This window comes from Amphiura filiformis, chromosome 9 (assembly GCF_039555335.1).
Source record: "Amphiura filiformis chromosome 9, Afil_fr2py, whole genome shotgun sequence".
NCBI lineage: Eukaryota > Metazoa > Echinodermata > Ophiuroidea > Amphilepidida > Amphiuridae > Amphiura > Amphiura filiformis.
Window position 1 is genome coordinate 37238469 of NC_092636.1, and position 23400 is coordinate 37261868.

The 23400-nt window shown below is 36.2% G+C and overlaps 1 long non-coding RNA gene across 1 annotated transcript; it reads right to left on the reverse strand.

Moving 5' to 3' along the window:
• Nucleotides 1–1998: 1998 nt before the first annotated feature.
• LOC140160318 (uncharacterized) lies at nucleotides 1999–11985 on the reverse strand. The gene is made up of 3 exons (XR_011859945.1): nucleotides 11815–11985; nucleotides 5820–5959; nucleotides 1999–2049 (listed from the first exon to the last, which is right to left on the reverse strand). It is a non-coding gene; the product is annotated as an uncharacterized lncRNA (long non-coding RNA).
• Nucleotides 11986–23400: the final 11415 nt, after the last annotated feature.

The window sequence follows — 23400 nt, forward strand, 5'->3', positions numbered from 1 at the left end:
GAGCATGTGTCCTCATATAAATATCTTGGCACTATGATTGAGGGAGGGCGAGTTAGCGCAGTGTAGTTCCCTCGCTTTGCACCACTGAGGTCCCGGGTTCAAGCCCCGGTGCGGCCCAAGGACTCATGTGCACTTGCTGCTCTCGCAGGTTTTCTCCGGGATCTCCGGTGTCCTCCTGCTTTCAAAATCGGTGATTAGTTGTTTCGTTATCAAAAAACTTCCTTCACCCAATGGAATTCGGGAAGCTGCAGAAAATGGGTGGATGTTACAATCTAAGTGCGGATAGGTTTGCGCCAGGTTCGGCTGCAACTAGCCTAGTTGATGCGATCTGATTGTGATGATTCACCACGTTAGCGAAATTACAGCGCTTTGAATCCTCTGGAAAAAGCGCTATATAAATTCTGAAATTTATTTATTTATTTTGATGACAAACTCAATTGGCATACACATGAAGATTACTCAGGCGTGTAGCAAGTGGGGGACAGGATGGACGAAGTCCATGGGCCCCGAGGGTTCAGGGACCCGAGCACAAAAGCGAAAATTAAATAAGGGCTGATAATGGAGAGCAGGGCCGGAGGTATATACCATTGGGCCAGATGGGCCGGGTCCAGGCAATTTGCCCCCCCAAAAAAAAAAATTGGGGGGCCCCCAAAATTGCCCTATGCATCTTTCTTGTAACCCCAATAAAAGCATCTTTTTTGGTCAAAATAAGGCAAAATTGTAAAATTTTCCGCACTTCGCGCTCATTCAAATTCAGAAATTTATGTTGATCTGGGGCCAAGATAGTCTGAAATTGAATTCAACAAAATATGTTAGTCCCCTTAGTTAAACCAAAACTTGGCCACTGACTTTAGTGCATATACCTTCCTCGGCATGTGAATTCGGGGCCTCCAAATTTTGGCCTGGTCCAGGGCCCCAATAAGGTAGGCTAAATCCCGCCCTGGTTAAAAGGGCCCATACTGCTCCTTTTCCATAGGCCCCTGATGCTTTTGCTACGCCCCTGAGATGACTTGATCAAAGACTGAACTCTAGAATCACATTGGCACCTCATTAAGCTAGTCAAACTGCGTAGCAACGTGTGACCTACAATCCCGGACAAAATGTGTTCGAACACCCAATTCCCTGTTCTTCTTAGTACAGTGCGCACGCTATACTGAGTCACTGGAAACTAAGGATTATAGTAGTGTTATCTCAATGTTCATCTTCAGCATACGTACCCTTCCCTTTCCCCACCAAACAATGTTGGGAGATGATATGGTGAAGATGAGCATATTGGGCATGCAAACATTATACAGGGGTAGAGAGGGCGACCATTTCAATAAGCCCTTAAAAGTGTTCGAATAATTATTTCTAAGATTGTAGTTTTTTATGTGATAATCAGACAAAGCAGAAGGACATCGACACCGCTGAAGTAATTTGCTGAATAGTATAATAAAGTATTACTTGACTTGTCTGGACTTGACTTGGCTAATCATCAGCATTGAAATAGGGCCAGTCAGCAGGCCATTGGCCTGTAACTTTTGGCCTGGCCGGTAACTTTTCTGACTGGCATCTAGTTGCGGCCCGGCTGGCGGTAACCTTTTAAGGTCAAGCCCGGCTGGCCTGTAACTTTTTGAGGCATATTTGAACACTGCTAATCATTCACAAAATCTTAAGAAAGGTTATATTATAGTTCACATTATTTGCCAAATATAGTTTCCATATGTTTTAAGAACATGCTTCTCATTCTAATAAGGTAGGGATTTGACTTGAATTTATAGCCACATTGTCAGCTTTACAATGAGTTCTGCTAACACTGGTAATATGAAATGACCACTCACTGAAACAAATCCATGTAAATGTGCTGGTCTTAAAAGCCTTTCATTTCTAAATAGATAAAGTGAATGTATTTGTTCATCATATTTATGCAGCTTGTATCATTCATTTTTATACGCATATCTGTGGATGTTGACGATTGAGAAAGTTTCCCTCTGCTAACATGACTGACTGTGTCGCTCATGGATGTTGTCACTTGTTCCCTTGTAGCATCAACGAGGGCATCAAATGATTCTATGGATAAAAAGAGTCACAGAAAGAGAAGATAGTAAGAAATACATACATTTGTACAATTGACTGTGGATACTCATGAATGTGTTATTAGCATTTTGGAACAGTTATAATTAATGTAACTTTATTTCCTGATCTGCTTGTACTGCATGTTAGCCACACTCCAGCAATAGTGGAATTCCTTTCTTTTGTTTGAATAAACATAGTTCAAAAGCATTTGGAACCGGGTTGCTTTTGTATTACATACACCTAGTTTTTCGAAAATGGCACATGGACACTTAAAATGACATGCATAAGAATATTTGTGTTATGATCTGGATAATATTGTTTACAGAATTGCTAATATAACTGGAATAAGAATAATACAATAATTTCAAGGCTTTATTGGACAAAGCAACTTCAAATAGTGCAATAGGGGTGACCGAGCAGTGTTTGCCCTTTTTTTCTGACTAGTCTAGGGATGTCAATTTTAAGGTTAGAAGGGACCTGACTGAGCCATATGAAAGCCATGTGTCTCGGCTACATACAAACCTAATCTCAGGACTGCAAGCCTTACAATAGTAAAGGAGACAAACAAATGTGTGAAGCGGGGCAGGGTCACCCATATGCATATGGTGGGCTCAGTGGGGCCATAAAAGTTAAAAATACTGCATATAACAATAACTATAAAACAAACGTTTAGTAAAGGGTAAATTGGGCAGTCATTTACTTCCGGGAATCCATATTAAATAAATTGGAAGAGAATAATGTACGCTAAGTCCAAAATGAGCTAAAACTTTATTTACAGCTCGGGGATTATGGTTTAGAACATGAAATAGTGCAATGAGATTTCAGTTTACATGCACTACAATCGTGCAAATCATGTTACAGTTGTCATATTTGGCAGATGAATAGTATTTATGGCCACGCTGCTTTTGAACTCGCCACCCAAAAATGGTGGTTTTGTTACGCTTTTCCAAATTGAGACTCCTTCAAATTGTTATATCTCTGCTTAAACAGGTATTGAAGTGTGTTTGGTGTCATGTTGTAGCTAAATGTGTGCCCTAACAGACCTCCAAAGGAGAATAATATTATTGTTTATCAGCTAAGATAGTGGAGTTAGAGTTGTTTGAGTTCAGAATGACCGAGGTGGGGGATGAGGCGGTGGCGGATGAGGCGGTGGCGGTATTTGCAAAGTCTATGGGAAATAAAGATTTTGTGTGTGCGCGTTGAATCAACTGATCATATCTTTGCATCCATATGGGCTACAGACATGGTTAAGAGCTCTTTTGAAAAATTATTTATTCTGCTAATTGTTTTTAATAATTTTGAACTCTTTATGATTGGTTTAGTCTATGAAATGCAAACTTTTATGTGCAAAACTACCTGTTTTCATACTAAACACTGTAGTAAGCAATGCGGATGTCTTCAAAATCTAAAAGTTGCCCTAAATTTTTAATTACTTATCCTATCATAGTCATAGTTTACATTTTCTGAGAGGAAATTTGATGAGGAATCTAATTATGGACTTACTTTTTTTGTATGGGTTAGGGTAAAATGTTTCAGTTCAAAATATGTTGAATTGTAAAAAATTTGAACATATTTTGGGACACCCTGTATTCCAAGATTACCAAACAGCTGTGATTTTTTTTCTTCCAAAGTCAGTAGGCTCCCCCTAACCTCTAACCAAATCAATGTTGTTTACTTTCAGTTTATAACTGCAAGTTAGTAATAAGCAATACATTAAGTGACCCATTTTTTATTTGGATTTTTTTTTATTCCACCCTGTATAACTTCAAGGTCACCCTGTACAATGAGTTGAAATGTGTATATTTAAATTGCTTTTGCCTCCAGCTTTCCAAAAATGTATACTTTTGCTAGTTTAGGGTTGATAGCTTTGGAGATATTCTAATTTGAATTCTAATTTCAAAATGCATTCAAATGCAATGCATTTTGAAATCATTAATAGACTATGACATGAATACAAATTATCAATTTTCATATTAAAAATACAAAACATCTTGAATTTTTAATTTTTAATTTTTTTTTTTTAGGTCAACCATGAATGATCCTACCATTTAGGTCTAGGTCCAGGGACACTACAAAACCGAAAAAAAAAAAAAATTTTTTTTGAAATTCGAGTATAGTCCCACCCCCAATTTTGAAAAATGTTCACCCAAAAACGGGGTGGGACTATACTCAGGCGTCAGTACGGGTAATTAAAATTTTACAGTAACTTTTAGATTTTGAAGACACCCTACAGTGTTTGATATGAAAACGGGTAGTTTTGTATGGAAAAGTTTGTATTTTCTAGACTAAACCAATAAGTAGAATTGTTTAGCTGTAAGTTCATGAGTCTTTTAGATACTAAATAGAGTAAAAATCCAATTTACAGTCTTTACAGAAGCAGATTATGCACTAAAAATATCAATCCCATAGAGTTTGTGTGTGCCACATCCCCCACCTCCACATCCCCCACCTCCGCCACTCTGCCCATTCTGAATTCTATGAAGCAGTGTCAGTATTAAAAAGGCTAACAGAATTCTTTTTACTGGGTTGAAAGTGCATTTTATTTAGCAATAAAATGAGACCACAAGCGTGACAATAACTTCTTGCTTGGCAGAGATATCATCATTTAATTTGACATTGCCACCTTTTTTTTTTTTTTTTTCAAGACGCACGACCACACATCAACACGGTGATTTTGCTGTTCACTCATGGAGATCGAACGACGAACGGCCATCGCAGCGTGTACCCACAAGATGTCAGCATTCAACACCACACTGATTATCTCTATTTTATATGCAAAATCTCAACATGAACTGTGAAAAGGTCTAGTGTAGGTTCATATGGCAAAGCCCCAAGAAGTTAGAGAATTAACTGAAATTGCAGGGCAAAAATGCAACCTGGAATTATAGAAATGGATACAAATAAACCTGATTGGTGGGGTCCAGGGAGGCATTTATATTTAATATAAAGACCTTCAGCAAAAAATATTCCAAATATGAAAATATAGGGATTATAGGGCTTTTTGAAACTTTCTAGCGAAATATAGGAAAATCTTAAAAATATAGGAAATATAGGACCGCTTGCAGCCCTGCTCATAGAGCTAAACTGCTCAAATAAAGAAAGTCCGCAGTCATACAACCCATCCTACACCAAAAACCTGATCTTGTTATGACAATTTGATTGATACGGTCGTATGCAGAATCTTGTTAGCTCCAATTTGATACCCAATTTGCTACCAAACACTCAAAAGTGACAAAGGTTGATACCAGTTTATGGCATTTGGTGCATTTTCAAAAGTTGCAAATCAAAACGAAGCATGCGGTCGAAATGGCTTAGCGTGGCAATATGGTCAACCTTGCTTGCCCACGATGGGCCCCTGTCGACTATCCCAAATGCGCGCTTTATTCAATTGTCAGTTTAAAACGCATGGATGGCTACAGTGATTTACTGATGAATACTAGAGCACGATGTGATCGATATGACCTAGCGGTTGTTTCGGGCTATGTCAATATGTCAATGGTCGTGCTCTGCCATTCACCTCTACAGGTTCAAGCGTGGTCTGTTTTTAATTTGCAACTTTTGAAAATGCACCAAATTTCATATACTGCTATCAATCTCTATGAATTTAGAGATTTCGGTAGCAAATTTGGTACCAAATTGCAGCTAACAAGATTCTGCACACGACCTTATCAATCAAATTGTCATAACAAGATTAGGGTTTGGTGTAGGACGGGTTACATGACTGCGGACTTTCTTTATTTGAGGTGTTTAGATGAACACCTTACCTGAGCCAAACACCTGTAAAATGTACAACATTGTCTGATTGCAGCTCTTGTGGGGTTCGGCAGAGAGAACAGAAAAGTATTTTTGCAACTGTTACAGCACTCTTGTTGTAATCTCCTTTCACATATTTAGCAAGCAAAATCTGGAAAAAAAAAAAAAAATAGGTTGAAGAAGAACTTCTCATATATTTATGTTACCATCCACAGTTTGTAGTCTTCCATTCATTTTTTTTTTTTTTTTTTTAACTATATTCATACATGTTTGATTTTATCTCTGAGCAGCAGCGGACTGTTTGATTTGCCTAGCTATAGGATAGGAGTTTCTCTCTGTAAACCTGTTGACTCCATATTAGAATTTTTGGCCTCCACACATATGTGGAGCTTGTGTTATCATCCAAATGGTTGTTTGTTTTGGCTTGTCAGGGCGGAAGCAAAACCATTAATCTACTCTGCAGCTTAAACTTCAAACTTGGTATGGTGATAGGACATAGTGGTCTAATCTGCTGTATTATAGTTCTATGTCATGTTTTATTTGCATATTTATGAATATTAATAAGCTAATTTGCATATTTTGCCTACATTTTCATAAATCTACTCAGCAGCTTTTATTGCATATTTTACCCACATTTTCATTAATAATCCACTCTGCAGATTTAACACAACATCGCAACAACCAATCAACTTCATTCTTGGTATATTGCGATAGTATACATGCATGGTGGCCCGATGTGCTGTATAGTTTTGCATCATATACTATTGGCATATTTATGAATATAAACCCTAATGCTAAATATGGTTTTTGGCTATCAGAAATTAAAGGAGAAGAGGAATGAAAAAAGGAGAAGATGAACAAATTTTTCACTTGGCAACCTGGGATTCGAACCTTAGACACCCACTTGTAGCTACGGTGGTGTCACTGGCCCATCAGCCATCGATTCCCTGGGTATGACAATGCATACATGTGCAGTGGTTTTCTTTGTAAGATTTTATAGAGTTAAGCATGCCCCAATGAAGGAAAATGTAGGCCTACTAACCCTAACGCTAATCATGGGTTTTGGCTATCGGAAAGGAATATGCCTATTTTGTATTAAAAGTATGTACTTTTGCACACTTACAAAAATGTATGCAAAACCACATACTTTTGGAAAAGTAATTGTACATACATGTATACCGTATAATAAAAACCCCTTTAAAAGGGAGTGCTCAGGCATGATTGGAACACATGGTTGTGCAATGTAGGTCGTTGGTGTTGAATAATGTCGCGTTTCTTATAATTAGGGCTAATGATATTGTTTTATATGTAGGCCTACATAAGATTAAGATATCAGATTGTGAAGATCCTTAAGCATTTTGATTAAAAGGGTAAATACGTTCCACTAGGTGATTAGCTCTTCAATATTTAGAGACTGCATATCTACTAATGTAGAGTCTGTTGGGATATGTATAATATAGGATATGATGTGTGATAGATAATGATAAGGTTTCTTATGATTTGGATGATTCATAAATAGTTTTAGGAAATACAGTAAAATTTTAACATTCCAGAAGGCTGATTATAGCATTGTCCAAAATGATAAGAATATCCCTTAGTCTGTTTTTGGTATTTTTGTTTTGTTTTTGGTAGGGAAGTGCAAAATTATGATGAAGCTGGAGGGGATCATGAAATAACCAAAAACTTGTATAATTTAATACAAACTCAATTAAAATTGTATGAAAACAACAAGGCTTTAATTAAAGATGATTTCCTTGAAATTTTAAATTTGTTTTATACTCAAAATGCTGAAATACTGCTAGTAATAATTTTAAATCGGAAGGGTTTCTGTCCATTTTGAGCTGAAATAACAAGGTAAAATGAAAGAAACCCTGCTGGTTAGTTATTTTGGCCATTTAACACGCAGTTCTATAGGAGGACATAATGTCACAATTCTTTGAATTATATAAATGACATTATGTCAAACTTTGTTCTGTTGACCTACAAACACAACCAATTTGGCTGATTCCATTTAGGTGCAAGTTGTAACATGTGTAAACATTACAAATATGAAAAAAAAAGTCAGGTTTGAAAAATATTAACCAATTTCATATTACATGTATAAGATGGTACATTGTGGCTTTAACATCAGAACTTACCATAGTCTTTAGAATAAATCAAAAGGCAATGTGTTATTTTAGAAAATATTGAATTAGAATACAGTTAGCTTAGAATATGTATGAATATAATATCTAGAAGACATTTTGATGATATTCATTATGCACTGGACTTCAACTTGAAAGAGGGTTAAAGCAGGGATATGAGGTAAAAGTTAAAGGTTTAAAACTGGATCTATTAAAATGCTCAAAACCTCATTAGTGCCACTTTCAACTAGAGAGTAAAAGTAAAAGTTGAAGGTAATAATGAAACTAAACCTATTCAGGTAATGCATCAAAATACTGTGTGCAATGTAATGGAGAAGGTAAACATTTGGCCTTAAAATTCAATGTTGTTAATAATGTTGTTAAATGCTGGACTGATTATATCAAATCCATACCCTGGTCAGAACAAGCCTTCTTACCTCTCAATGCAAATTTAAGTAAGAAGTTCATGGGTATTTGGTATTGTACATTGTATTGGCCATGTACACTGACCTAGCTGGCAAACAAAATCTGATAAGTTCATGAGCAGTATGTAATTTACTAACTTGAACTTCCAGACCACTATCAATCTGTCAACACCTATGATTAATATCATCCCCAGGTTAAAAAAAAACCCTTCACTATGGGCTACAGAACACAGTTTTATAAATAATTTCATGGGAAATGAGGCTAATATTCTATGTCCACCTCAAGTTAGATATCTCACTGCTGCATATATATTATGAACTATGTCATAGGGAGTGAGGTTAATTTAGTAGCTAGCATTTATAGTCTGCATTTCCATTACCAGGCATTATCCTATCAAATATTATACTATAAAATATTTCTAGTGAAGACAAAGCAAAAGCATTTGCAGAAGAAGCCTGACTTGGAGCTACTTAGGTTCAAAGGTCAAGGTCTAAACTGAATGTATATATTCACTCAGGTGTACCTGAGCAAAAAATATGAAATAAATACAGGCTAGTAGTGAGTACATTGTACATCAAACTGTACATGGTTTTGTATGCAGATATAAGGCAGTTTTGAATACTTTGCACAGTATGCATTTTTGAATAGATTGCATGTGGTGTGGCTATATAGAAGAAACGACTACAGGTGCACTTAGCATTACTGATATGCTTCAGCTTCGGGCTTCGCCTTCGTGACCTGAACTGAGTTACTTGTGAACTGTGGAATCTTCAAATTGGCACATAGTTACGCATTCGATGCTAGAGTCCATTGCCATCGTGTTTTTGGTTGATGCATTGATTTGTACCGTAATTAATATTCATAAAACAGCATTCAAGCTTTGACTATCGTTTGGCAGCCAGAATGGTGGAAACTTAAGTGAAAGATATCCTAATTAAAAAGGAACATTTTCTAGGGTGAAATTTTGTGTAGAAACTGAATCTGACATAAACATTTTTTATCAACTTGAAAATTTTCCCCATAACACTGTACAGGCATATTTCTGCCTGAAGTCCCAAAATTTGAGCGAAAATTGGTGCAAAAAAAAAAGTCCTTCAAAATGGGGATACTCAGCCTTGGCTAAACAAAAAAAACTAGCATGTATTTTTGCATAAACCGTATAAATTTGTTCCAATAAGCTCCCATGCCCCAATAAGCACCCACCTACATGTAGGGTATTTTCAATTAAGGGTAACATTACATGTAATGTTGAAGTGACAGTTAGACGTCAAGTCGTCAATACAGTGAAATAGTTGGAGGACTACAAGTCTAGTATAAACTTGCAATGCATTTTCTGCACCAGAAAAGCTACTAGAACGTCTCACTGTCTCAGGACCTATAACATACGTAATTCGTCTCTAATAAACGCCCCTTGCGAAAGATTACATATGTAGGTAAACCAGGTTAAAAATAACTGTCCACCCAAAATGACTTTGTTAAGTGCCCTGGGTGCTTATACGGTACATGTATGTAGAAATTGCATTATATGGCGTATAGGCCTATATATACTGCGTATTTTGCAAAAGTACTGTATACTTTTGCATACATATGCAAAACCACATACTTTTGCCAAAGTTCCGGCAACTTCCGGGTATGTATTAAATACTATGTACATTGTAGTTTTGCACACAGCACATGAGGTAGTTTTCAGTCAATAATGACATAATATACAAATGTATATACTTGAATTATACAAAGTATGCATTTTTGCATATACCGTCACCACTCGGGTATAAGCCCACCCCCCCTAGATGGCAGATTTCACTTCAAAAATGGGGGTGGGCTTATACCCGGTGGTTACTGTATGTAAAATTGCATGCAGGAGAACGACTACGTACACACATGGAAGTATGTTGCAAAAGTATGTAGGCCTACTTTTGTACACGTACATAAATTTTGTAAATTGTATACAAAAACACATACCGTACTTTTGGAATTTAGTAAAAGTATGTACTTCTTCCCACGTATGTCAAAGCGGACACCCTCACGAAATCCCTATTGGTTTGTACAGGGCCTTTCAGTTCAAGAAAATTTTCTCAGCACAGAAAATACCAATTAATTTAGTATGGTAATTTATTTAAAAGTTGATTTCCCTGATAAGAAATCGAGCTTAAAATTATTTCATCAAGAGTATTTATTTGTTGCATGTTTTGTGATTTCCCCATTGAGTGCAACGGTAAGTGTCCCCTTTGTGTCACACTAGGGGCAAGATGGAATAGCCCAATCATGGCAAAAGTGACATCATGTTGACCGACAGAATCTTAATAAGTGCAATGGATGGAACAACCCTGACCGAGAGAATTGGCTATTTTGAACTGTCGCTTAGTACAATGTACATGTACATGGCATTCATGCTTAGATTTCAAATGCAATGGTCTCGTAAAGTTTTTGTCAGAGAAGAATTAGGGGTTCATTCATGAAATTGAGGGCCCGCATGATTGATTGTTTATGCCTGAGGCATATGAATAAGCCCCTTTCATACATTCCCAAACATTCAGTGATTGTTTTTCATCAAATAATAACAAAAAATAAGATGTAAGATTCTTAACGCGATTTTCTTGCATTCTTTTCTATACCGAAATCATCACGCTGAAGTAGCGGGCATGAATTAGGGGTTCATTCATATATTTTCATGACTAAATGGTTTTAGTCATGAAAATATATGAATGAACCCAGTTCATACATACCAGTACATTTTGTGATTCTTATTTCATAAAAATAATAACAAAAACTTACAAGCAACATTACCGTATATCAAAAATCATGATTTTCCTTATTTTTCCTACCTGGCGATCGCACATCCGGGACACCAATCACGCGCGCCGTTACATAGTGTGAATGTATGAACGCTGAATATGCCCGGCTCTTGACCACTCGCGCGCGCTGTTATATAGCACAAATGTATGAATGTCACTTGTTTACATTTTGAGAGCGTGTGCACAGTCTTGAGTACATGTATTTACGGAGGTGGGGTACTGATTGGCTGAATCGTATCAACAGACAGATAATCTGATTAGCTGATTGTGCATCATATCGTTACTCATTGCAGATCGGCGCCCTTGAAGTGAACACAAAGTTCGCGACGTCGACCATTAACAGGGCGCTCGCACCAATCTGAGCAAGGGATTGCCGTTGGCGTTGTTTTCTGAAATCCAGTGTAGCCTCGAATGTGAAGCTCATCGGTCACTGCGGTGCACAAATTTGTGACTTGACTTCTCGAGCAAGGATACATTTTCAATTGAATGAACACTGACACAGCCTCGTCAGCCTGACATAGTGTGACAATTGTGTAATGTCGAGCCATACGATGGGTGTACTGTACATGTACATAGCTGTACACAAATGTACCATGTCATGCATTGCATGACATGATACTGAGCTTAAAATAGCTAATTTGCAAAGAAACTCAAACGCTTACCTGGCTAGGAATGCATCAACCACACCAATTACTTCTCTGGCTTGACTGTAATAGATTCTCAAAAATTTTGAGAAAATGAAATGTTTTCGAATACACTGCAAAACAACACACTACCGTTCGCTCAGCGTAATAGCGACACCGTCGTGTGGAAATTTTTCATCATGGGGGCACACCACTAAATAATCGTCCCATTGAAATACACGTGAAAACACAAGAAAGTAAATTCGTTTTTCTACCCTTTTGCCTAAAGTTGAGAAAATGTCGTACGGATTTTCTAAAAGTATAAAGTCTGAAATTTAATAAAATTTATTTTTGGGGGTCCCTTCAGTCGAACTTTTGAGCTACGGGCACCTGAACAGCGCCCTCACGAATTTCAGCCGATAATTTCGCCTCTTTACCAGTTCCGGCCTTGATATTATTCCGACAGCCTGTCACTAATTCACAATCGATTTGAACCATTTTTGGAACAGATTTTTAATGTTGAGGTCCTACTCTATTCTTTTCATAAAAACAAGCACGATTCACTTAAATTCAGTACCCTCTAGAGGCTGATATATATCGCCCAGGCGCTATTTTTTACCGGGACTATACAAGGTTACACCAAATGCGGAAGGATTTAGTGTAGTGCCCCCTTATAAGGAGAAAAAATTTTTTTCTTTTCTTTATTTTTTAAAATATTTTGAAAGAATAGACAGTTTAAAGAAAAAGGGTCAAATATTTTTCTTCTATGTATCTTATTTACGTAATGAGAGCGTTTTTCCGAAAAATGGCAAATGCCGCTTTTGTCAAATTTGAGCCAAAAAGCACGTTTATCTTGCATTAGGCCTATACCCAAAACACGTGATGTAGGCCTATCTAGTTTTACCTCTAAATGCTCAAATTTTCTTTAAATAAAAGAAAGTCACGTCAATAATTAATTGTAAGGGTGCAGTAGCTAAAATTGTGCAGTAATTACCCCCCCCTTCATAAAAACAAGTTTGGAAGGGTTTAAGGACCGGGCAGATTTATAACCTTCAAACCAAATCAATTAAAATCATAGAAATCTTATTTTTTCACATATCTCGCCACTTTGTTCAGCTTTGAAGACCCCTGACGGAATTATTTCAAGCACGATTTGCATCTAATTTGATTTGAAATTACACATTAACATCTAAACTATCAATATAAATCGAAATTAACATAATTCAAGCAAAAGCCGACTTTAATTTTGCCTGAATTTATCAAAAAGCCGATTATAGCCCCAGTAGAAAAAAAGCGCCTTCGAAGGGGCACACCACTAAATAATCGTCCCATTGAAATACACGTGAAAACACAAGAAAGTAAATTCGTTTTTCTACCCTTTTGCCTAAAGTTGAGAAAATGTCGTACGGATTTTCTAAAAGTATAAAGTCTGAAATTTAATAAAAATTTATTTTTGGGGGGTCCTTCAGTCGAACTTTTGAGCTACGGGCACCTGAACAGCGCCCTCACGAATTTCAGCCGATAATTTCGCCTCTTTACCAGTTCCGGCCTTGATATTATTCCGACAGCCTGTCACTAATTCACAATCGATTTGAACCATTTTTGGAACAGATTTTTAATGTTGAGGTCCTACTCTATTCTTTTCATAAAAACAAGCACGATTCACTTAAATTCAGTACCCTCTAGAGGCTGATATATATCGCCCAGGCGCTATTTTTTACCGGGACTATACAAGGTTACACCAAATGCGGAAGGATTTAGTGTAGTGCCCCCTTATAAGGAGAAAAATTTTTTTTTTCTTTATTTGTTTTAAAATATTTTGAAAGAATAGACAGTTTAAAGAAAAAGGGTCAAATATTTTTCTTCTATGTATCTTAATTACGTAATGAGAGCGTTTTTCCGAAAAATGGCAAATGCCGCTTTTGTCAAATTTGAGCCAAAAAAGCACGTTTATCTTGCATTAGGCCTATACCCAAAACACGTGATGTAGGCCTATCTAGTTTTACCTCTAAATGCTCAAATTTTCTTTAAATAAAAGAAAGTCACGTCAATAATTAATTGTAAGGGTGCAGTAGCTAAAAATTGTGCAGTAATTACCCCCCCCCCTCAGAAAAACAAGTTTGGAAGGGTTTAAGGACCCGGGCAGATTTATAACCTTCAAACCAAATCAATTAAAATCATAGAAATCTTATTTTTTCACATATCTCGCCACTTTGTTCAGCTTTGAAGACCCCTGACGGAATTATTTCAAGCACGATTTGCATCTAATTTGATTTGAAATTACACATTAACATCTAAACTATCAATATAAATCGAAATTAACATAATTCAAGCAAAAGCCGACTTTAATTTTGCCTGAATTTATCAAAAAGCCGATTATAGCCCCAGTAGAAAAAAGCGCCTTCGAAGGGGGCACACCACTAAATAATCGTCCCATTGAAATACACGTGAAAACACAAGAAAGTAAATTCGTTTTTCTACCCTTTTGCCTAAAGTTGAGAAAATGTCGTACGGATTTTCTAAAAGTATAAAGTCTGAAATTTAATAAAATTTATTTTTGGGGGTCCCTTCAGTCGAACTTTTGAGCTACGGGCACCTGAACAGCGCCCTCACGAATTTCAGCCGATAATTTCGCCTCTTTACCAGTTCCGGCCTTGATATTATTCCGACAGCCTGTCACTAATTCACAATCGATTTGAACCATTTTTGGAACAGATTTTTAATGTTGAGGTCCTACTCTATTCTTTTCATAAAAACAAGCACGATTCACTTAAATTCAGTACCCTCTAGAGGCTGATATATATCGCCCAGGCGCTATTTTTTACCGGGACTATACAAGGTTACACCAAATGCGGAAGGATTTAGTGTAGTGCCCCCTTATAAGGAGAAAAAATTTTTTCTTTTCTTTATTTTTTAAAATATTTTGAAAGAATAGACAGTTTAAAGAAAAAGGGTCAAATATTTTTCTTCTATGTATCTTAATTACGTAATGAGAGCGTTTTTCCGAAAAATGGCAAATGCCGCTTTTGTCACATTTGAGCCACAAAAGCACGTTAATCTTGCATTAGGCCTTTTCCCTAAACACGTGATGTAGGCCTATCTAGTTTTACCTCTAAATGCTCAAATTTTCTTTAAATAAAAGAAAGTCACGTCAATAATTAATTGTAAGGGTGCAGTAGCTAAAAATTGTGCAGTAATTCCCCCCCCCCCCCCCTTCATAAAAACAAGTTTGGAAGGGTTTAAGGACCCGGGCAGATTTATAACCTTCAAACCAAATCAATTAAAATCATAGAAATCTTATTTTTTCACATATCTCGCCACTTTGTTCAGCTTTGAAGACCCCTGACCCGGGCCCCTGACGGAATTATTTCAAGCACGATTTGCATCTAATTTGATTTGAAATTACACATTAACATCTAAACTATCAATATAAATCGAAATTAACATAATTCAAGCAAAAGCCGACTTTAATTTTGCCTGAATTTATCAAAAAGCCGATTATAGCCCCAGTAGAAAAAAGCGCCTTCGAAGGGGCACACCACTAAATAATCGTCCCATTGAAATACACGTGAAAACACAAGAAAGTAAATTCGTTTTTCTACCCTTTTGCCTAAAGTTGAGAAAATGTCGTACGGATTTTCTAAAAGTATAAAGTCTGAAATTTAATAAAAATTTATTTTTGGGGGGTCCCTTCAGTCGAACTTTTGAGCTACGGGCACCTGAACAGCGCCCTCACGAATTTCAGCCGATAATTTCGCCTCTTTACCAGTTCCGGCCTTGATATTATTCCGACAGCCTGTCACTAATTCACAATCGATTTGAACCATTTTTGGAACAGATTTTTAATGTTGAGGTCCTACTCTATTCTTTTCATAAAAACAAGCACGATTCACTTAAATTCAGTACCCTCTAGAGGCTGATATATATCGCCCAGGCGCTATTTTTACCGGGACTATACAAGGTTACACCAAATGCGGAAGGATTTAGTGTAGTGCCCCCTTATAAGGAGAAAAAATTTTTCTTTTCTTTATTTTTTAAAATATTTTGAAAGAATAGACAGTTTAAAGAAAAAGGGTCAAATATTTTTCTTCTATGTATCTTAATTACGTAATGAGAGCGTTTTTCCGAAAAATGGCAAATGCCGCTTTTGTCAAATTTGAGCCAAAAAAGCACGTTTATCTTGCATTAGGCCTATACCCAAAACACGTGATGTAGGCCTATCTAGTTTTACCTCTAAATGCTCAAATTTTCTTTAAATAAAAGAAAGTCACGTCAATAATTAATTGTAAGGGTGCAGTAGCTAAAAATTGTGCAGTAATTCCCCCCCCCCCCCTTCATAAAAACAAGTTTGGAAGGGTTTAAGGACCCGGGCAGATTTATAACCTTCAAACCAAATCAATTAAAATCATAGAAATCTTATTTTTTCACATATCTCGCCACTTTGTTCAGCTTTGAAGACCCTGACGGAATTATTTCAAGCACGATTTGCATCTAATTTGATTTGAAATTACACATTAACATCTAAACTATCAATATAAATCGAAATTAACATAATTCAAGCAAAAGCCGACTTTAATTTTGCCTGAATTTATCAAAAAGCCGATTATAGCCCCAGTAGAAAAAAGCGCCTTCGAAGGGGCACACCACTAAATAATCGTCCCATTGAAATACACGTGAAAACACAAGAAAGTAAATTCGTTTTTCTACCCTTTTGCCTAAAGTTGAGAAAATGTCGTACGGATTTTCTAAAAGTATAAAGTCTGAAATTTAATAAAAATTTATTTTGGGGGGGTCCCTTCAGTCGAACTTTTGAGCTACGGGCACCTGAACAGCGCCCTCACGAATTTCAGCCGATAATTTCGCCTCTTTACCAGTTCCGGCCTTGATATTATTCCGACAGCCTGTCACTAATTCACAATCGATTTGAACCATTTTTGGAACAGATTTTTAATGTTGAGGTCCTACTCTATTCTTTTCATAAAAACAAGCACGATTCACTTAAATTCAGTACCCTCTAGAGGCTGATATATATCGCCCAGGCGCTATTTTTTACCGGGACTATACAAGGTTACACCAAATGCGGAAGGATTTAGTGTAGTGCCCCCTTATAAGGAGAAAAATTTTTTTCTTTTCTTTATTTTTAAAATATTTTGAAAGAATAGACAGTTTAAAGAAAAAGGGTCAAATATTTTTCTTCTATGTATCTTAATTACGTAATGAGAGCGTTTTTCCGAAAAATGGCAAATGCCGCTTTTGTCAAATTTGAGCCAAAAAAGCACGTTTATCTTGCATTAGGCCTATACCCAAAACACGTGATGTAGGCCTATCTAGTTTTACCTCTAAATGCTCAAATTTTCTTTAAATAAAAGAAAGTCACGTCAATAATTAATTGTAAGGGTGCAGTAGCTAAAAATTGTGCAGTAATTACCCCCCCCCCTTCATAAAAACAAGTTTGGAAGGGTTTAAGGACCCGGGCAGATTTATAACCTTCAAACCAAATCAATTAAAATCATAGAAATCTTATTTTTTTCACATATCTCGCCACTTTGTTCAGCTTTGAAGACCCCTGACGGAATTATTTCAAGCACGATTTGCATCTAATTTGATTTGAAATTACACATTAACATCTAAACTATCAATATAAATCGAAATTAACATAATTCAAGCAAAAGCCGACTTTAATTTTGCCTGAATTTATCAAAAAGCCGATTATAGCCCCAGTAGAAAAAAGCGCCTTCGAAGGGCACACCACTAAATAATCGTCCCATTGAAATACACGTGAAAACACAAGAAAGTAAATTCGTTTTTCTACCCTTTTGCCTAAAGTTGAGAAAATGTCGTACGGATTTTCTAAAAGTATAAAGTCTGAAATTTAATAAAAATTTATTTTTGGGGGTCCCTTCAGTCGAACTTTTGAGCTACGGGCACCTGAACAGCGCCCTCACAAATTTCAGCCGATAATTTCGCCTCTTTACCAGTTCCGGCCTTGATATTATTCCGACAGCCTGTCACTAATTCACAATCGATTTGAACCATTTTGGAACAGATTTTTAATGTTGAGGTCCTACTCTATTCTTTTCATAAAAACAAGCACGATTCACTTAAATTCAGTACCCTCTAGAGGCTGATATATATCGCCCAGGCGCTATTTTTTACCGGGACTATACAAGGTTACACCAAATGCGGAAGGATTTAGTGTAGTGCCCCTTATAAGGAGAAAAAATTTTTCTTTTCTTTATTTTTTAAAATATTTTGAAAGAATAGACAGTTTAAAGAAAAAGGGTCAAATATTTTTCTTCTATGTATCTTAATTACGTAATGAGAGCGTTTTTCCGAAAAATGGCAAATGCCGCTTTTGTCAAATTTGAGCCAAAAAGCACGTTTATCTTGCATTAGGCCTATACCCAAAACACGTGATGTAGGCCTATCTAGTTTTACCTCTAAATGCTCAAATTTTCTTTAAATAAAAGAAAGTCACGTCAATAATTAATTGTAAGGGTGCAGTAGCTAAAAATTGTGCAGTAATTACCCCCCCCTTCATAAAAACAAGTTTGGAAGGGTTTAAGGACCCGGGCAGATTTATAACCTTCAAACCAAATCAATTAAAATCATAGAAATCTTATTTTTTTCACATATCTCGCCACTTTGTTCAGCTTTGAAGACCCCTGACGGAATTATTTCAAGCACGATTTGCATCTAATTTGATTTGAAATTACACATTAACATCTAAACTATCAATATAAATCGAAATTAACATAATTCAAGCAAAAGCCGACTTTAATTTTGCCTGAATTTATCAAAAAGCCGATTATAGCCCCAGTAGAAAAAAGCGCCTTCGAAGGGGGCACACCACTAAATAATCGTCCCATTGAAATACACGTGAAAACACAAGAAAGTAAATTCGTTTTTCTACCCTTTTGCCTAAAGTTGAGAAAATGTCGTACGGATTTTCTAAAAGTATAAAGTCTGAAATTTAATAAAATTTATTTTTGGGGGTCCCTTCAGTCGAACTTTTGAGCTACGGGCACCTGAACAGCGCCCTCACGAATTTCAGCCGATAATTTCGCCTCTTTACCAGTTCCGGCCTTGATATTATTCCGACAGCCTGTCACTAATTCACAATCGATTTGAACCATTTTTGGAACAGATTTTTAATGTTGAGGTCCTACTCTATTCTTTTCATAAAAACAAGCACGATTCACTTAAATTCAGTACCCTCTAGAGGCTGATATATATCGCCCAGGCGCTATTTTTTACCGGGACTATACAAGGTTACACCAAATGCGGAAGGATTTAGTGTAGTGCACACAAAAAAAGGAGAAAAAATTTTTTCTTTTCTTTATTTTTTAAAATATTTTGAAAGAATAGACAGTTTAAAGAAAAAGGGTCAAATATTTTTCTTCTATGTATCTTAATTACGTAATGAGAGCGTTTTTCCGAAAAATGGCAAATGCCGCTTTTGTCAAATTTGAGCCAAAAATGCACGTTTATCTTGCATTAGGCCTATACCCAAAACACGTGATTAGGCCTATCTAGTTTTACCTCTAAATGCTCAAATTTTCTTTAAATAAAAGAAAGTCACGTCAATAATTAATTGTAAGGGTGCAGTAGCTAAAAATTGTGCAGTAATTACCCCCCTTCATAAAAACAAGTTTGGAAGGGTTTAAGGACCGGGCAGATTTATAACCTTCAAACCAAATCAATTAAAATCATAGAAATCTTATTTTTTCACATATCTCGCCACTTTGTTCAGCTTTGAAGACCCCTGACGGAATTATTTCAAGCACGATTTGCATCTAATTTGATTTGAAATTACACATTAACATCTAAACTATCAATATAAATCGAAATTAACATAATTCAAGCAAAAGCCGACTTTAATTTTGCCTGAATTTATCAAAAAGCCGATTATAGCCCCAGTAGAAAAAAGCGCCTTCGAAGGGGCACACCACTAAATAATCGTCCCATTGAAATACACGTGAAAACACAAGAAAGTAAATTCGTTTTTCTACCCTTTTGCCTAAAGTTGAGAAAATGTCGTACGGATTTTCTAAAAGTATAAAGTCTGAAATTTAATAAAATTTATTTTTGGGGGTCCCTTCAGTCGAACTTTTGAGCTACGGGCACCTGAACAGCGCCCTCACGAATTTCAGCCGATAATTTCGCCTCTTTACCAGTTCCGGCCTTGATATTATTCCGACAGCCTGTCACTAATTCACAATCGATTTGAACCATTTTTGGAACAGATTTTTAATGTTGAGGTCCTACTCTATTCTTTTCATAAAAACAAGCACGATTCACTTAAATTCAGTACCCTCTAGAGGCTGATATATATCGCCCAGGCGCTATTTTTTACCGGGACTATACAAGGTTACACCAAATGCGGAAGGATTTAGTGTAGTGCCCCTTATAAGGAGAAAAATTTTTTTCTTTTCTTTATTTTTTAAAATATTTTGAAAGAATAGACAGTTTAAAGAAAAAGGGTCAAATATTTTTCTTCTATGTATCTTAATTACGTAATGAGAGCGTTTTTCCGAAAATGGCAAATGCCGCTTTTGTCAAATTTGAGCCAAAAAAGCACGTTTATCTTGCATTAGGCCTATACCCAAAACACGTGATGTAGGCCTATCTAGTTTTACCTCTAAATGCTCAAATTTTCTTTAAATAAAAGAAAGTCACGTCAATAATTAATTGTAAGGGTGCAGTAGCTAAAAATTGTGCAGTAATTACCCCCCTTCATAAAAAACAAGTTTGGAAGGGTTTAAGGACCCGGGCAGATTTATAACCTTCAAACCAAATCAATTAAAATCATAGAAATCTTATTTTTTCACATATCTCGCCACTTTGTTCAGCTTTGAAGACCCCTGACGGAATTATTTCAAGCACGATTTGCATCTAATTTGATTTGAAATTACACATTAACATCTAAACTATCAATATAAATCGAAATTAACATAATTCAAGCAAAAGCCGACTTTAATTTTGCCTGAATTTATCAAAAAGCCGATTATAGCCCCAGTTGAAAAAAGCGCCTTCGACGGGGGCACACCACTAAATAATCGTCCCATTGAAATACACGTGAAAACACAAGAAAGTAAATTCGTTTTTCTACCCTTTTGCCTAAAGTTGAGAAAATGTCGTACGGATTTTCTAAAAGTATAAAGTCTGAAATTTAATAAAATTTATTTTGGGGGTCCCTTCAGTCGAACTTTTGAGCTACGGGCACCTGAACAGCGCCCTCACGAATTTCAGCCGATAATTTCGCCTCTTTACCAGTTCCGGCCTTGATATTATTCCGACAGCCTGTCACTAATTCACAATCGATTTGAACCATTTTTGGAACAGATTTTTAATGTTGAGGTCCTACTCTATTCTTTTCATAAAAACAAGCACGATTCACTTAAATTCAGTACCCTCTAGAGGCTGATATATATCGCCCAGGCGCTATTTTTTACCGGGACTATACAAGGTTACACCAAATGCGGAAGGATTTAGTGTAGTGCCCCTTATAAGGAGAAAAATTTTTTCTTTTCTTTATTTTTTAAAATATTTTGAAAGAATAGACAGTTTAAAGAAAAAGGGTCAAATATTTTTCTTCTATGTATCTTAATTACGTAATGAGAGCGTTTTTCCGAAAAATGGCAAATGCCGCTTTTGTCAAATTTGAGCCAAAAAGCACGTTTATCTTGCATTAGGCCTATACCCAAAACACGTGATGTAGGCCTATCTAGTTTTACCTCTAAATGCTCAAATTTTCTTTAAATAAAAGAAAGTCACGTCAATAATTAATTGTAAGGGTGCAGTAGCTAAAAATTGTGCAGTAATTCCCCCCCCCCCCCCTTCATAAAAACAAGTTTGGAAGGGTTTAAGGACCCGGGCAGATTTATAACCTTCAAACCAAATCAATTAAAATCATAGAAATCTTATTTTTTTCACATATCTCGCCACTTTGTTCAGCTTTGAAGACCCTGACGGAATTATTTCAAGCACGATTTGCATCTAATTTGATTTGAAATTACACATTAACATCTAAACTATCAATATAAATCGAAATTAACATAATTCAAGCAAAAGCCGACTTTAATTTTGCCTGAATTTATCAAAAAGCCGATTATAGCCCCAGTAGAAAAAAGCGCCTTCGAAGGGGCACACCACTAAATAATCGTCCCATTGAAATACACGTGAAAACACAAGAAAGTAAATTCGTTTTTCTACCCTTTTTGCCTAAAGTTGAGAAAATGTCGTACGGATTTTCTAAAAGTATAAAGTCTGAAATTTAATAAAAATTTATTTTTGGGGGGTCCCTTCAGTCGAACTTTTGAGCTACGGGCACCTGAACAGCGCCCTCACGAATTTCAGCCGATAATTTCGCCTCTTTACCAGTTCCGGCCTTGATATTATTCCGACAGCCTGTCACTAATTCACAATCGATTTGAACCATTTTTGGAACAGATTTTTAATGTTGAGGTCCTACTCTATTCTTTTCATAAAAACAAGCACGATTCACTTAAATTCAGTACCCTCTAGAGGCTGATATATATCGCCCAGGCGCTATTTTTTACCGGGACTATACAAGGTTACACCAAATGCGGAAGGATTTAGTGTAGTGCCCCCTTATAAGGAGAAAAAAATTTTTCTTTTCTTTATTTTTTAAAATATTTTGAAAGAATAGACAGTTTAAAGAAAAAGGGTCAAATATTTTTCTTCTATGTATCTTAATTACGTAATGAGAGCGTTTTTCCGAAAAATGGCAAATGCCGCTTTTGTCAAATTTGAGCCAAAAAGCACGTTTATCTTGCATTAGGCCTATACCCAAAACACGTGATGTAGGCCTATCTAGTTTTACCTCTAAATGCTCAAATTTTCTTTAAATAAAAGAAAGTCACGTCAATAATTAATTGTAAGGGTGCAGTAGCTAAAAATTGTGCAGTAATTACCCCCCCCCCTTCATAAAAACAAGTTTGGAAGGGTTTAAGGCCCCGGGCAGATTTATAACCTTCAAACCAAATCAATTAAAATCATAGAAATCTTATTTTTTTCACATATCTCGCCACTTTGTTCAGCTTTGAAGACCCCTGACGGAATTATTTCAAGCACGATTTGCATCTAATTTGATTTGAAATTACACATTAACATCTAAACTATCAATATAAATCGAAATTAACATAATTCAAGCAAAAGCCGACTTTAATTTTGCCTGAATTTATCAAAAAGCCGATTATAGCCCCAGTAGAAAAAAGCGCCTTCGAAGGGGCACACCACTAAATAATCGTCCCATTGAAATACACGTGAAAACACAAGAAAGTAAATTCGTTTTTCTACCCTTTTGCCTAAAGTTGAGAAAATGTCGTACGGATTTTCTAAAAGTATAAAGTCTGAAATTTAATAAAAATTTATTTTTGGGGGGTCCCTTCAGTCGAACTTTTGAGCTACGGGCACCTGAACAGCGCCCTCACGAATTTCAGCCGATAATTTCGCCTCTTTACCAGTTCCGGCCTTGATATTATTCCGACAGCCTGTCACTAATTCACAATCGATTTGAACCATTTTTGGAACAGATTTTTAATGTTGAGGTCCTACTCTATTCTTTTCATAAAAACAAGCACGATTCACTTAAATTCAGTA